The following is a 14,128-nucleotide window of genomic DNA, read 5'->3' as shown; positions in this document are numbered from 1 at the left end:
TTACAAGAATAATCAAAGATGAGACAAATACGAATAGATAGTTCTCACCGAGCTAAAGAAAATGATATGAGTGAGTGTAAATTCTTATGCCTGGTTTGCGAGAAAGTCGAGTAAAACGAAGATTTTTTAAACTTATAAATTGATGTTCTACGATCAATACATAGTATTGAAAAGCAAGAAGCTTAGTTCGTCGCTCGACCGGCTTCGATCCAGAGGTACCTTGCTGTTAAGCCTCATGGAATACATTAACACCTCATTATAGGACATTGCTTGCTCTCGTCACAGCGGAACTGTTAACACCATTAAAATCATTCAAACAAGCTATGCTTAATACGATATTCAACACTTAAAACATAGTAAACGGCAACAATAATCCCAACCATCTCTTTTCCATCTAGTTTGCAACTTTAGTTTTTTCAAACATTTACTCCTTCTTTCCTGTAACACAGCTTTATGCAAGTTCAGTCTAATACAAAGCCCTGGCCTCCAAAATCTTGCTCTGTTTGAACCACGTACGTCACCATCAAACATTTCCATAGCCAGATCATGACAAATTCCAACTATCAGGTCCGCCAACTTTTTGTCACCTTCTCGTCTTCGCATCAACCACGTGGAGAGACTGTCATTCCATCTTACAACTCAGAGTTTTGAATCTAAAAGTAGTGACGCAAGGCGGAGAAGAGAAGGACTGCCGCTGTCAGCGAGACAAGCACAAACAGAGAAGAAGTGTTATCGATTGCCACGGTATCGCCGAGTTCGAGGTCCCAGACCACAACCCGACCATGATCCAACTGATCTGGATGACCAGGATTCCTTGGAGACGACACAATCCTCCAATGGAAATGACCACAACACGATCTGAAGTTATGGTGAAAGTTATTAAAAACTCTTTAGTTCTTTGCTCTTGGTCGATTTGTGAATGCCTTACAAATCAGGTCTGTCGGTGAGCAAGTAGATGTGAGTATGGTAATAAGATAAATCAACTTTGGAACTTTGGAGAGGAGGTTCGGAACTTTGGTGGGATGCATAGACTTAGTTGCAAGCAAGTTGTTTAATCCTTACTTCTATTAATCCTTCTGTAGCGCTACCTATTTCTTTATTTGAGAGTGACATGTTTTGACATGATTTAATTTCTATTGTAATATCCCAGGTATTAATAATTTATATTAGTTAACATGTATTTGATAATAGCTTATAAAGGTATTCTTTCCATACAGGTGTATGTTGGTGGAGACATCCCTATTTGGTGTTAGCGTCTTATGTGTTTTGTCTTGATTGAGATATGATTCAAACTTTTGTCGTAAGTTAATACAACAATTGAGTGATATGTCCAGAAATCACCCTGAACATGGTGACGCTCCTGGGAACCCACAACCGGACGGTGAAGACAAAGGTGGCTGTCCTACAGAAGAATCAAGTAAAAGATTCTTTAGTGCCTATGTAACGGAATGATAATGCTCAACTTCTATTGACTTTGCGTTCAAAGATGAGTTCTGTTGTGCCTCAGTTGCTACACATAATCCGCCTTTAGAGGCTCCTATTTATAGACAGAACTCTTCTGTTGCCAGTTATGGACACGCAGCTTGCAACATTTATTGTAGAACTCTTAGATGATATTTTAAACTCTTTTCCTACCTTTGCACACCAAAGTATGATAGTGGTACGAGAATTATTTATGTTTACTCTCAATGGACGGCATATTATAAACATGTTACACACGCTATATTACCATGTTTAAGTGATATTACTAAAGTTGCCACTCCTCATGATTATTTAACTCAGATATACCTTTTATAACATTTCATTATCTCAAAGTTACTCCAAGGACGAGGCGGTATTTTGGTGTTCTTTGCACAGGACACAAATGTTTTCCAATGGAATGGACATTCCCACTCATCATACGCGGTTTTATGACTTTGGAATTGAAAAAAAAATAGGCACTATGGTTCAATCTTTAGTTTTCTATGACACTATCTTGTTTCTGGGAGATCCCTTCTTTTGGAACAGTTGTAATTTTGCGACAACAAACCACCTTAAAAATAAATACTGGTAAGTCCATTTTGATACCAGTTAGAGCTTTGGAGCTCCTTGGACTAAATTTAGGTTTTATTACCAATATTATGTTCATAGACCAACGTTACGTTGATATTTCAACCTAATCTACTTAAAAACTCGCGCAAGGTCGAACAAATTTTGGCAGGCTACATAACTTAGTGTGCACCTGTAACCTCTTTGACTTACTCTATCACTTGGACGCTGTTAAAACTATGTTTTGCCTTTGTGCATTATGCTGCATCAATTATGTAAAGTGTTTCACAGCCAATTAGGAATTCATTTCACTCTCATGTTATCGTGTTATACTCAGATGCCACGTCCTGGTTTCTGACAGTAATTAGGCATGGTGGAATCATTGTTTTGCAATGCTATCTTAATAATGTATTTCTTAAATTTATAACAGAGTATAGTGCCGCAGCTTGCACTGCAATTATATACTATCAAAATGCTATTTATGTTCTACGTGATAAACCAAGGAGTGGTACGAGTATATTGTCTCAGGCGCAAGGCTAGCCAGGTTACTTACCTATTGTCATTAGTTCACATTCTGTATAATTGTAACAATTAGTTTATCCATTTTGTTCAAACGCATTTAAATAAAGAAGATGAGGTGTCAAGCCCTCCGGATACGATCCTCTCGTTACCCTCGACCAATCAACAGACACTACATGCACTTAGGGAGAACAAAACCTCGAATCTTAGTGAGTTCATATCGGTGGAGTTTTGAATATTCGAGGATAAGGTGAGGATAGGTGAAGTACTTGGATTGATTCGTATCTTCCTAGTACTTTCTGGTCTGGAATATGGGAACCAAGTTTTCAAGATATTGGCTTTCAGAAATGATCAGTAAACCTTTTGGCATCACAACAGATCAAAACAAGAACTTGTCATTATTAAACGAACCAGGAGCGTCATTTCAGACTTCGCTCGAGGGGGCAAGAGCATCACCAACATAAGACTTTAACGTTTTGTACTAGTATATTGTAAAACTTTGTCCCATATAGGTTAAAGGTAGAGCGTTAATAAAAAGAGAGTCCGGAATCGACTCCCATTTCTGGCTTTTATTATAAAACTTACTATAAACAGTATTTTACAAAAATACTATACAGAATCTCTCCAAGTTTGCAAGGTTAGTTACAGGTAGTCTTTGACCGTAAGGTCGCAGAGAGGATCTCTAAAGAGCCCCGTAGCAGGCTAAGCAGTGTGGAGTTAGGGACTTAATGCTCCGTGGCAAGCAGAGGGATGGTTAAGTGGCCAACTGAGACCCATAGCAGGCTAAGCGGCTGAGGTTAGGATTCCCAGACAGAGCCCCGTAGCAGGCTAAGCCAGGAGATATGATAGGCTTAGTCCCGCAGCAGACTAGGGGCCTTGGGTTAGGTTACTCGTAATATTCAGTAGGAGGGATACCAGAAAACTGGTACAAAGTTGCTGACGCCCACCAAATTTATAGGGGTCGTTGGGTGGCGGTGGCGCTGCTGCTCCTTTATCATCGTCTGCTCCGTAGGAGGAGCCAGAAGACCGTCGTCTGCAAGTGATAGTGGATCCATCTGGTGTGTAGAATCCTCTTGCTAAACCATGTGGTGGTGTTTGTAAACACTGGCGTGTAGAATTGTTATACACAACACCACGTGGGACATTACAATATTAGTAGACAATCGATTAAAGTACATGCATTCCTCAAACTTTTGGATGAATTTGCCCCTCCTGCCACACCTAAATGACGCCTCTGCCACAACATTCACCACATTTGTAATAAGTTTTTTTTTATTATGACAAGCGCTCCATTCCGACCCGTACAGAAAATAGATGACGATCTGTGCTATTCGGCGCTCCGTGACTACTAATCAACATCCTTACTACTAACCACAAAGGCAACAGATGTAAATCGTGTATCGTTCAGTGCTGCCAACTTACTAGAACAAAAATGACGGGCATTTCAAAAGTTCTGCGTTCTTTATGGTACATCCTTTATAAGGACATGAAGAAGAAAATTTAAAACCACTTATTAAGGTTTTCCTGCCAACATTTTTCTATAACTCGTAGAAATCACTTTCGTCAGAAATGATAATGTTTGATATAACTCGAAAGATTTGTTTTTTAAAGTCAATCTTGACAGTTGTTAACAACAAGATAGACAATTATTATAACTTCCCAAGATAATTACATCATAAAATGTTTAACGATAATAATGAAGAAAAAAGCAGATAAGCAGTTTTTGATAATTGTTGTAACATATTCTTTTATAACCATAGTAGCACTTTATTATTTTTATTTCCATTTTCTTCGGGCTTACACTTAAGACTTTCTTTAAAATTTCATTAATTTCTTATCTTCCACAATCCTCTATACACGCACATTAGCATCCTTCTACTTCATCATTCTCTGCTCCCTTTTTCATCCTGAAAATAATAAATTCTTGGGTAAAGTATCGCAGCAAAATCTTTGGAATTAAAGGAATTCCAAAGGGTTTGCTAAGTGAAACATCAAGGATTTTGCTAGAACCTGGTTCTCCGGCGTAAGATTGTATGGTGCATATGATCTCACGTCCCTCTCCAGTCAAAAGTAGGCCCTCACAGAGGTAGAGACCTTGACGAGGTTGTGGGGCTTTAAACTAACATCTGCCTGCACCAAACTTCTTAATTTGTTATGAATGAAAAATAATATCTTGTTCTTTTCTTTGCAGGTGTACAAGAAGTCCAGAGATATTTTAACCAGATATTAGTTGTGGATGTTACGACAACTGCATATAGCAAACCTCTGTTGAACAGTGGAAGTATACTTATTTGGAAGTCACTACATGAAATTAATTAAGTTACCATGCTAATAACTTTTCTGAAGAGACCCAAATGTTAGAAACATAAATGAGGCTTTAGATATTTTCTATAATAAAGTATATAAAATTATTGAAACACGTGCCCAAGTTTAACAATAGAAATAGAAGAAAATTTCCATCCTGGTTTGATGATGAAATAATTAACATTCTAAAAAGAAAAGAGTACCATAGGAAGCGCAGAAAAACTTCAAATTATCATCACGTACAATAGAATGAATTTCGTAGACATTCGAAAAAATTGATTAAAACTGCTTATAATAACTATGTTAAATCTTATAAAGACATAATCAAACATGGCCCTTAAAAAATTGGAATTTATCGAATAGTAAAAGAAACTCTAATATTTCTGTAATGCAATATAAGGATGATTCATTAAATTCGCTTCAAGAAATTGCAAATGGGTTCGCTAAGTATTTTGGCAGTGTTTATGATCCTAGCTCACCTACATATACTTTGAATGAAAACTATGAATCAGTTATAAGCTATAGCCTAGCAATAACACATATTTCTAAAAATAAAATTTAGCAATCAATAAATCAATTAAAATCCAGCAGAACTAGTGGTCCAGATGAACTTCCCACATATATGTTTAAAGGCTGTGCGGAACCTTTATTAGTTCCAATATATTTGATATTCAATTTAATTATGAAAACTCAATCCTTTCCGGGTAAATGGAAGTTGAGTAAAATAGAACCGATATTAAAAACAGGAAACTCTAAGAATATTGAAAACTACAGACACTTATTTCAGTTCCTTCAAAAATTTTCGAACAAATTTTGTTTAATAGAATTTTCTCGCACGTGAAATCCTACATTTCACTTTTTCTAGCACGGTTTTTATCCAGGACGCTCAACTTTGACCAATTTAACGTCTTTTTCTCAATGTATTGCAAGTTCTATAAATGATGTATATTACGTTGATGTAATTTATACGGATTTTCATTTGATAAGTTAAATCATACAGTTTTAATAAATAAGCTTCTGGCTATGGGATTTTCAATCTCTTTGATAAGTATTATGATCTCTTATTTACGAGGTAGAACATGTTTTGTCAATTATAATTTCGTAAAATCCTTTATTTACGTAGGTAACCCTTTCCCCTCGAATTTGTTTTGACACAGCAAGCTGTACAGCTCGGATTTATTTTGAGATATACCCGGTTTTGAGTCGGCCAAAACAAATACTCGTAGCCCCCATTTGGTTGGCTTCTGTGGGTTGTAGCACTTAAAACTATTCTCCCTTTGAACCCCATTGTACTTTCATCAATGCTTACATTTTGTCCTGGCACAAAAAATTCCCTAAACTTGTTGTCAAGATGTTCAAGATGAAAAGTAATCTTGTATGTTTGGTTTAGGATTTAGTGCCATATTTAGTATTACACCCAAAAATGCCTTCAGTTCAGGAACTGTCATGTCATGCCAAGTGGACCAAATGGACCTTTTTGTAGTGGCATTTGTATCTTAGACTTAGCATACCTGTTTGTTTCATTTGTAATTTCCTCAAGCAAAGTGCCACTAAAAAATAATTGGAAAAATTCAATTTCCGTAGTTGGCCTTCCAACAACTGGTGGTTTATATCTGGAATTTGCTGTGAAGGGTATTTTTGGAAAATCTGCATCATATTACCATAGGGAGTCCAATTGTCCCTTGTCAACACATCACCTGTCACTTGGTCATCATTTTCATTGGAATCGGAAGATTTATCACCGCTACTTTATTCACTCAAACTATCATTATCTAAATATTCACTACCACTATCACTGAAATCTGTATCTGAAGCTCCGAAAACACCTTGTATATCTTAGTCTCTCACAAACCCAGCCATCTTTGGTCTTTGTTTACATTTCTATATCGCTTTTCATTCGTTGAAAACTGGCAGGAACAGCCGAGTAAGGAGTTGAATAGACGGCCAAAAGATGGCAGAAGTTGTCGACTAAATCATACAAGCTCTGCCGACATGCGAGTAATTAAAGCGTCAAAATTAGTGCGGGGTAGCCGCGACTACGAGCGGAAAGGAAAATCTCGAATGTCAGGGCTCTCGCCGCATTCAAGGGGAAAGGGTTAATTCAGGTATACCACAAGGTTCAAATTTAGGCCCATTGCTATTTTCATTATTTATTAATGATTTACCAAGTGTTGTAAAACATAGTAGTTGTTTATTATATGCCAATGACATGGAAATATTTAAAGCTATAAAAGTGAATAATGATCTGCATGAACTACAAAGAGATATTAATAGTTAACTGCAATGGTGTACCAGGAACAAATTTTATTTTAACATAAAAAATGTAATGTTATAACTAGCGCTCGGAAGTTGAAGACCTAAAAATTGCCTAAAAAGGACCTATAAAAAGACCTAAAATATCTTAAAAAAAGGAATTAAAAACTGAAAAAAAGGACGTAAAATAATTATAATTACATATTTAATAAATAAGATGCTAAAGAAATACAAGCTTCTGGTACGTTAACATCTGTCCTTCCACAAACTGAAGTACAAACTAAAATAAGAAAATTTCCCCACCCTTACCCCCCTTGCTGGAGGACATTGTTACGCCTCCTTACCTGACGTGTGGTTGTTTGATTGACGCGTATTTGTCATGATAGAACATTACAAATGACCTTTAATGTATTTTAAACTCGGAAAGTAAGTGTTATTAACACGTTACGTTTATATACACCAAGTGTACAGTATTACTTATTTTGTCATTTTTCCTTTCACTGTTCCAATAAATTTATTTGTAGTTTGCAGTAAGAAACTGCAATATGAAGATTTCCTTAAGCTTCCAATGCGACTCACAGAGGGATATCGAATTGTGACGTCACGCCAAAACGCCTGTTTTTGTTGCCGTGACAAAGCAGCTTATTTTTGAAGCGTTGTATCTCCGTAACGAAGAAATACTTTTCTGAAGTTTCTGGTATGTGGTATATTCAAGACTAGTTCTAAACGATATTGTCTTTAAATTACAACCTTTGGTCAAAAAAGAAATGCTCAATTTGGAAAATATATAAAGAAAAATGGAACTTACAGAAAACCCTTAAAAGCCTAGGAAGCTACGTAAGAGATTAAATACATACTACTCTCCTGTGAATTCAGAACAATGTCAGGAAACATGGAATGGAAACTAGATAATATATTTCTTTTCTAAATTCTAGACATCTATGGTTTGCTTTTGCAGTGCTGTTTATTACATTTATAAAGCACAGATAAAATTGTGATATTTGTAGCCTTGCGACAAGAAGGTTTTTAATTCTATGTGTAAACATAGCGCAGATATTAAGGATACGTCTGTGGATTATTGTTTAGAGATAGAACGATGCTACTGAAACACAAACAAATATTTTAGGGAGAGCAATGAAAGAGAAGCAATTGATAAAGCAAGCTGTAGTGATTTCCAACCATCTATTCGATTCGCTAATATGGAATTAAGATTTTAAATTCTAAGTTAACTGAAGTTATATTCGGAACGTTGAGACACAAGAGAACCAAGTTCAATTACCAAATTGTGAGAAAAACAGATAAAAAGTTTGTATGGTGCGCTCGAGTACATGGGAAAGTTAACACTGTTTCTATTCTATAAGAGTTATTTACAATAACTGGACATGAATCCTTTAAGCTCTGAAAGGAGTTTTAGATAGATATCTTAAAGATGAAATATGTCTAAAGTGATCAAAAATAGGTTTAATTCACTTGTGCATTTGAACGCGTTATTTACCAAACACTGAAATAATAACTTTAGTTTTCTTTTCCAACTTATAGAATGTAGAACTACATTCAGTGTTCTTTTTCTACTCAAAATATTAACAAGTAGCGCTAGTCAAGTTAACAAAAATTATAATTTAAAAGTATCATTTCGACAGTTTACTAAGCGAAATTACAAAAACTGTAAAACAAAACTGTCGCAAACAGAATCTTAAAATTCTATATTAGAAAGCAAAATCGTTCATTACGCAACTTGAAGATTAGCATGCGATAAGCAAAGAAAATTAGTATAAAGTGTAAAGCGCGAATTTTGTACTATATTTCTTGTAGATATTTCATGATAATTTTAAATTGATTATTGTATATGTTAATGCTTTTAGTTTTTGATTTTTATTTATTTATTTATTTATTTATTTGCCGTAGACGCCCATAAACTAAGTAGATTGCGGCGGAAGGCTCGTCTGGTCTTCTGAGTTCATCCTGAGAAAATGTTTCTCTTGTGACACACTATGAAGCAAATTGGCGTGTAACTTAGATCAACGACGAATGAGAGAGACGGACGAAGATATTGAGCGAAGGAAGAGCCATTCTTGCTAAAAGCGCCGGTCGAGTTCTTAGTTAAGAGCCTCGTATCTACAAAGGAAACAAGGACGTCGTCCCTTGATGAAGATCAATCTGGATTCAATGTAAATCCTATTAACTAGACGAACGTTGAAATCGTTGCAAGATGGGTCTCTGACCAGCGCTTTCCTTGCGTAAAGGTGTGTAATTCAGGTCGTTGGAAGACATCTGTCCATTTATTAAAACTCGCTAGGTGAATACAAGCATATATGTTTAAAAAATTTATTATGTCTTTCTTCTCTACTGTTGAAATTAACTTACAAGCCAAGTTTGATTATTAACATACATACATAATCACACAGAAGAATAAATAGAAAAGGAGGAAAAAGACAGATCTTTACCTTGAGCTGAGTAGGCCTAAGTGTGAATTCAATTTCAAAACTCAATACCTGATAATCCGTAGCTTTTCAACACCAGATTTCGACTTCCTTATATATCTTTATTTTGAAGGCGCAAACTTGTTTAAAACATTATTATTATTTAGAAATTTTAATTGTCAATATTTTGTAAGCTTAGAAATACATTAACTTGACATTTTTATTTTCTTGCCTAGCACGATTCCTCTTTATATTTAGTCAACGAAACTGCATGATTTATTATTTTATTATGTGTTTGATAGTTGGCTAGAAATAATCGGATTTCAGTTAAACCACGTGCAATTCAATATGATAAGTGCAATGCCTCTCCTCTTTCACGATCACAATAGTTTAACTTCAGGCTCAAAGAACACTACTGAAATACATGGACTCCAGGAGTAATAAGTAAGAGCTGTATGGCACTGCGTTTTCTCAAAATAAAGTCTTCTTTAGTTAGGATTTCTCGAGCATAAATTAACTTGTGAGTATTTTGTGGTTTAACACGTAATCATTGCACACATAATATTTTCTGACACTCCAGTTGTTGCTTACAAATAATATTCTTACATTTCTTTTTTGACACTTTTTTTCTTTTTCAAAAGTAAAATTATCAACATTTTTACAAAATTGTAAATACAATACTGGACATGAAAAGTGCAACCAGAAGAAAGAAATATAAGGACTTAACCCTCATTTGCAGAACGTGTAGAAAATGGAAAGGCATTTTTACTTACAGATCAAAATATTTTAACACTTGTCTTATCACTTGACACAATTTATAGAATATTTTCATTTTTACAGACGTGTCACTGGAGCCACAAATATTCTCTTGTTTGAAATAGTTTTAAATAAAAACAATCCAGTTTTCTGTTTTTATTTTAAATTTCAGCTAACACTTGAAAATCGAAAATTGAGAATTAGAATCAACGTGAAGTAAATTTAACACTTTTATAACGTATATTTAAGTGCGCACTAGGGTATTTTGGAAATGGGTGAATTGAGCTAACAAGGGACATCACCCAGGTGCCCGGATCCGATTTCAATGAAATTTTGTTTTCTGATAGAGGGCATGTATGCATTATTTGTAATGGCAGAAATATTTGCCATGGTGCATGTTTTCTATTTTTTAAAACATAATTTTTAAAAGTTGTGATGTGGTTATTAGAGATTACTGCAGAAGTTCCTTACTACCCTTAGTAAATGGAGTGTTAATGAAAGAAAAACCATGTAGATACATATAAGGTCTAGGGAGAAGTCATACGGTAGGTATGACCTTGACGGCAGCCACTTTGAATTAAGGTTAAGTTTTTAAAATGGGAATAGGGTAATAGTAATATGATACACAATTTCGGACTAGAATTTAATCAGAAAAACAATGGTGAAGTTAGTTTTAAGATACGCGCATTTCGGGAAAAGTTACAGGCGTATTAATTGTTTATACTTACTATGTGTGTAAGACCTTTATCTCTGCTTTTAATCCGCATATTAATGATAGTAAGTGAATAAAAGCATCGGTAATACATATTATGTCTGGAGGCAAGTGTTACGGTAAGGGTAACCTTGGCGACAACCATCTTGAAATCCGCCATTTTGAAGTAAAGTGAAGTTTTGAATAATGAAAACCATAGCATGTAACACCTTATTTTAATAGCAATTTTTTCCAGAAAGCCAATGGTATGCTTATTTTTGTTCTATAGTTAACCAGTATGAATTTAGGACTGCTTGTGCACCAAACGTCCATTATTCGATCTTTCAAATTGGCAACACTTCTAATTTTCAGCATATGTTTTAAGATTTCAGCTGCACTTTGCAATTGTTGCTATGGGTCATGTTTTCTAAATTTATTAGATTTTTAAGAGTTGCGATTTGTTAGTTCATGAATAGTGTTGGGATAAGCATCCAGCAATCTTTCTGAATTTTGAAGACTTGCAAAGTAATTATTTATTTCAAACCAGAATACATGAGAAGCCTATGGACCTATGTGACGTAAGGAATACAAATTGTTGTTATATAAACCGAAAATTATCAGGAAATGTAGCCTACATGTTGCGCAAACGACAAACAATAAAATATTTTTAATAAATACAACTTTTTAGGAACAGCAGAAATGATAGGAAATATCAAGGAGGCATAATATGACTGTTCCCAAGACGTTTATTGTACCATGAACATAATATGAAAACAGGTAACTTGTTTATAAAGAGGTGTAACAATCAAGTTCCCGATCAAAACTGATTATAAATTTTACAAATATGAACCTTCGACAACAATCGCTAGAAAACGAATGACATTTTTGTCTGACTAGCTAAAAAAATGCCATTGAAAATAAATAAACAATAAAGAAATAAATATAAAACAAAACACAAGACCATTGATTTACACAACAATCATATTTCATTTTCCTTTTTGGAATGCATTTTCAATTGATTTATCGTCTCATCTACTATTCATTACAAGCTACATCTTCGGTTTACCTGAATGCAAAGTTGGAGTTGTTCCGTTGTGCGATGATTCACGTCAGCATACGAGTGTTTGGAAGGTAGGTATAGGAAATAAATAATTACATTGCAAGTATTCAAAATTCGGAAAGATTGCTGGATGCTTATCTCAACACTATTCATGAACTGACAAATCGCAACTCTTAAAAAATCTAATAAATTTAGAAAACATGTGCCATGGCAACAATTGCAAAGTGCCAGTTGGAATCTTAAAACACGCGGTGAAAATTAGAAGTGTTGCCAATTTGAAAAATTGAATAATAGACGTTTGGTGCACATTAGAAGCAGTCCTAAATTCTTACTGGTTAACTATAGAACAAAAATAATCATACCATTGGCTTTTTGGGAAAAATTGCTATTAAAATGAGGTGTCACATGCTATGATTTTCATTTTCGAAACTTCAATTAAATTCAAAATGGCGGATTTCAAGATGGTTGTCGTCAAGGTTACCCTTACTGTAACACTTGCCTCTAGACATAATATGTATTACCGATGCTTTTATCCACTTATTATCATTAATATGCGAATTAGAAGCGGAGGTAAGGGACTTACATACATAATCAGTATGAACAATTAATACGCCTGTAACTTTTCCCGAAATGCGCGTATCTTAAAACTAACTAAACCATTGTTTTTCTGATTAAATTCTAGTTCGAAATTGTGTATCATATTACCCTATTCCCAATTAAAAAACTTGACCTCAATTCAAAATGGCGGATTTCAAGATGGCTGCCGTCAAGGTCATACCTACCATACGACTTCTCTCTAGACCTTATATGTTTCTACATGTGTTTTCTTTCATTAACAGTCCGTTTACAAAGGGTAGTAAGGAACTTCTGCAGTAATCTCTAATAACAACATCACAACTCTTTAAAAAATATTTAAAGAATAGAAAACATGCACCATGGCAAAAATTTCTGCCATTACAAATAATGCATATATGCCCTCTATCAGAAAACAAAATTTCATTGAAATCGGAGCCGGACATCTGGGTGATGTTCCTTGTAAGCACGTTTCAAAAATCTACTCTTATGAAATCCATGAAATATTCCAAAATAAAGTTTTACTTTGAAAATAAAATAAATTATCTCAAGAAACTGAAAAAAAACTTTTTTTATTACACACAGATATGGACAAAGGTTGTAAATTACATTGTTTCAAATATTTCAGGCAAAACTTTTTTTTTTATTTTCAAACATGAAAAGCAAAACTTAAATCTGAAACTCCAGAAATAGTTAGTTTATAGTTACTAATAAACATGATACAAGGCTGCTTTAGAGCAAAAGAATTATCACAACATACCACAGTTACCGGCAAAAGTTCTTTTACTATTCTTTATTTGCAATTACAGTTTGAAATGATACTATACTACAAGTTTCACGTATTCTTTATTTGCAATTACAGTTTGAAATGATACTATCTCAGCACTAAAGTCAACTGTATTATTGTACACTAAATTCATTTCAAGTTATACATGAAGGAATACGTATGAGACCAACATATACTTCTGGCATAGTATGAGGTGGTAGTACAATTGCCATCAAAGGTGAGTAATATTCAGATAATTTGATTTGTCAATAACTTAGAAACGAAAACATCTTTTTGAGTAGATATTCCTCCTCTCCATCCTTAAAAAGGAGATGATATTCTTAAAATCACAGCAAACTGTACTCAAGTTTGCTCAGTTATTTTGGAATTATTGAGAATAGAAATCGTATAATTGATTACCCACTTTGGCTGGCAACTGTATGTTGGAGAAACAATGACTTAAATAGGGAATTGTGTCTTAATTGCATAATTACACGATCGAAGGATTTATTGATTTCAACTAGTGGTTACATATAGTTTCAAATGATCACGATAATAAGCTCTAACTTTTCTTATTGCTGCAGCTACTACACTGAGAAAGAAAATTGTTGGTGGCGTACTTAAAAAGATAGGTTACATGTGTAATTCCTGAAGTTTTTTGGACTTAACGTACAGCAGACATATAACTGAAAACGCATGTTGTATAATACTTTCTGTATAAGTGTTCCGTCTATACGTACTTTCCGTATGAAACAATG

This window comes from Thermobia domestica, chromosome 9 (genome assembly GCF_964235325.1).
Source record: "Thermobia domestica chromosome 9, izTheDome1.hap1.1, whole genome shotgun sequence".
Lineage (NCBI taxonomy): Eukaryota > Metazoa > Arthropoda > Insecta > Zygentoma > Lepismatidae > Thermobia > Thermobia domestica.
Note: the sequence above shows the minus strand (reverse complement) of the source record.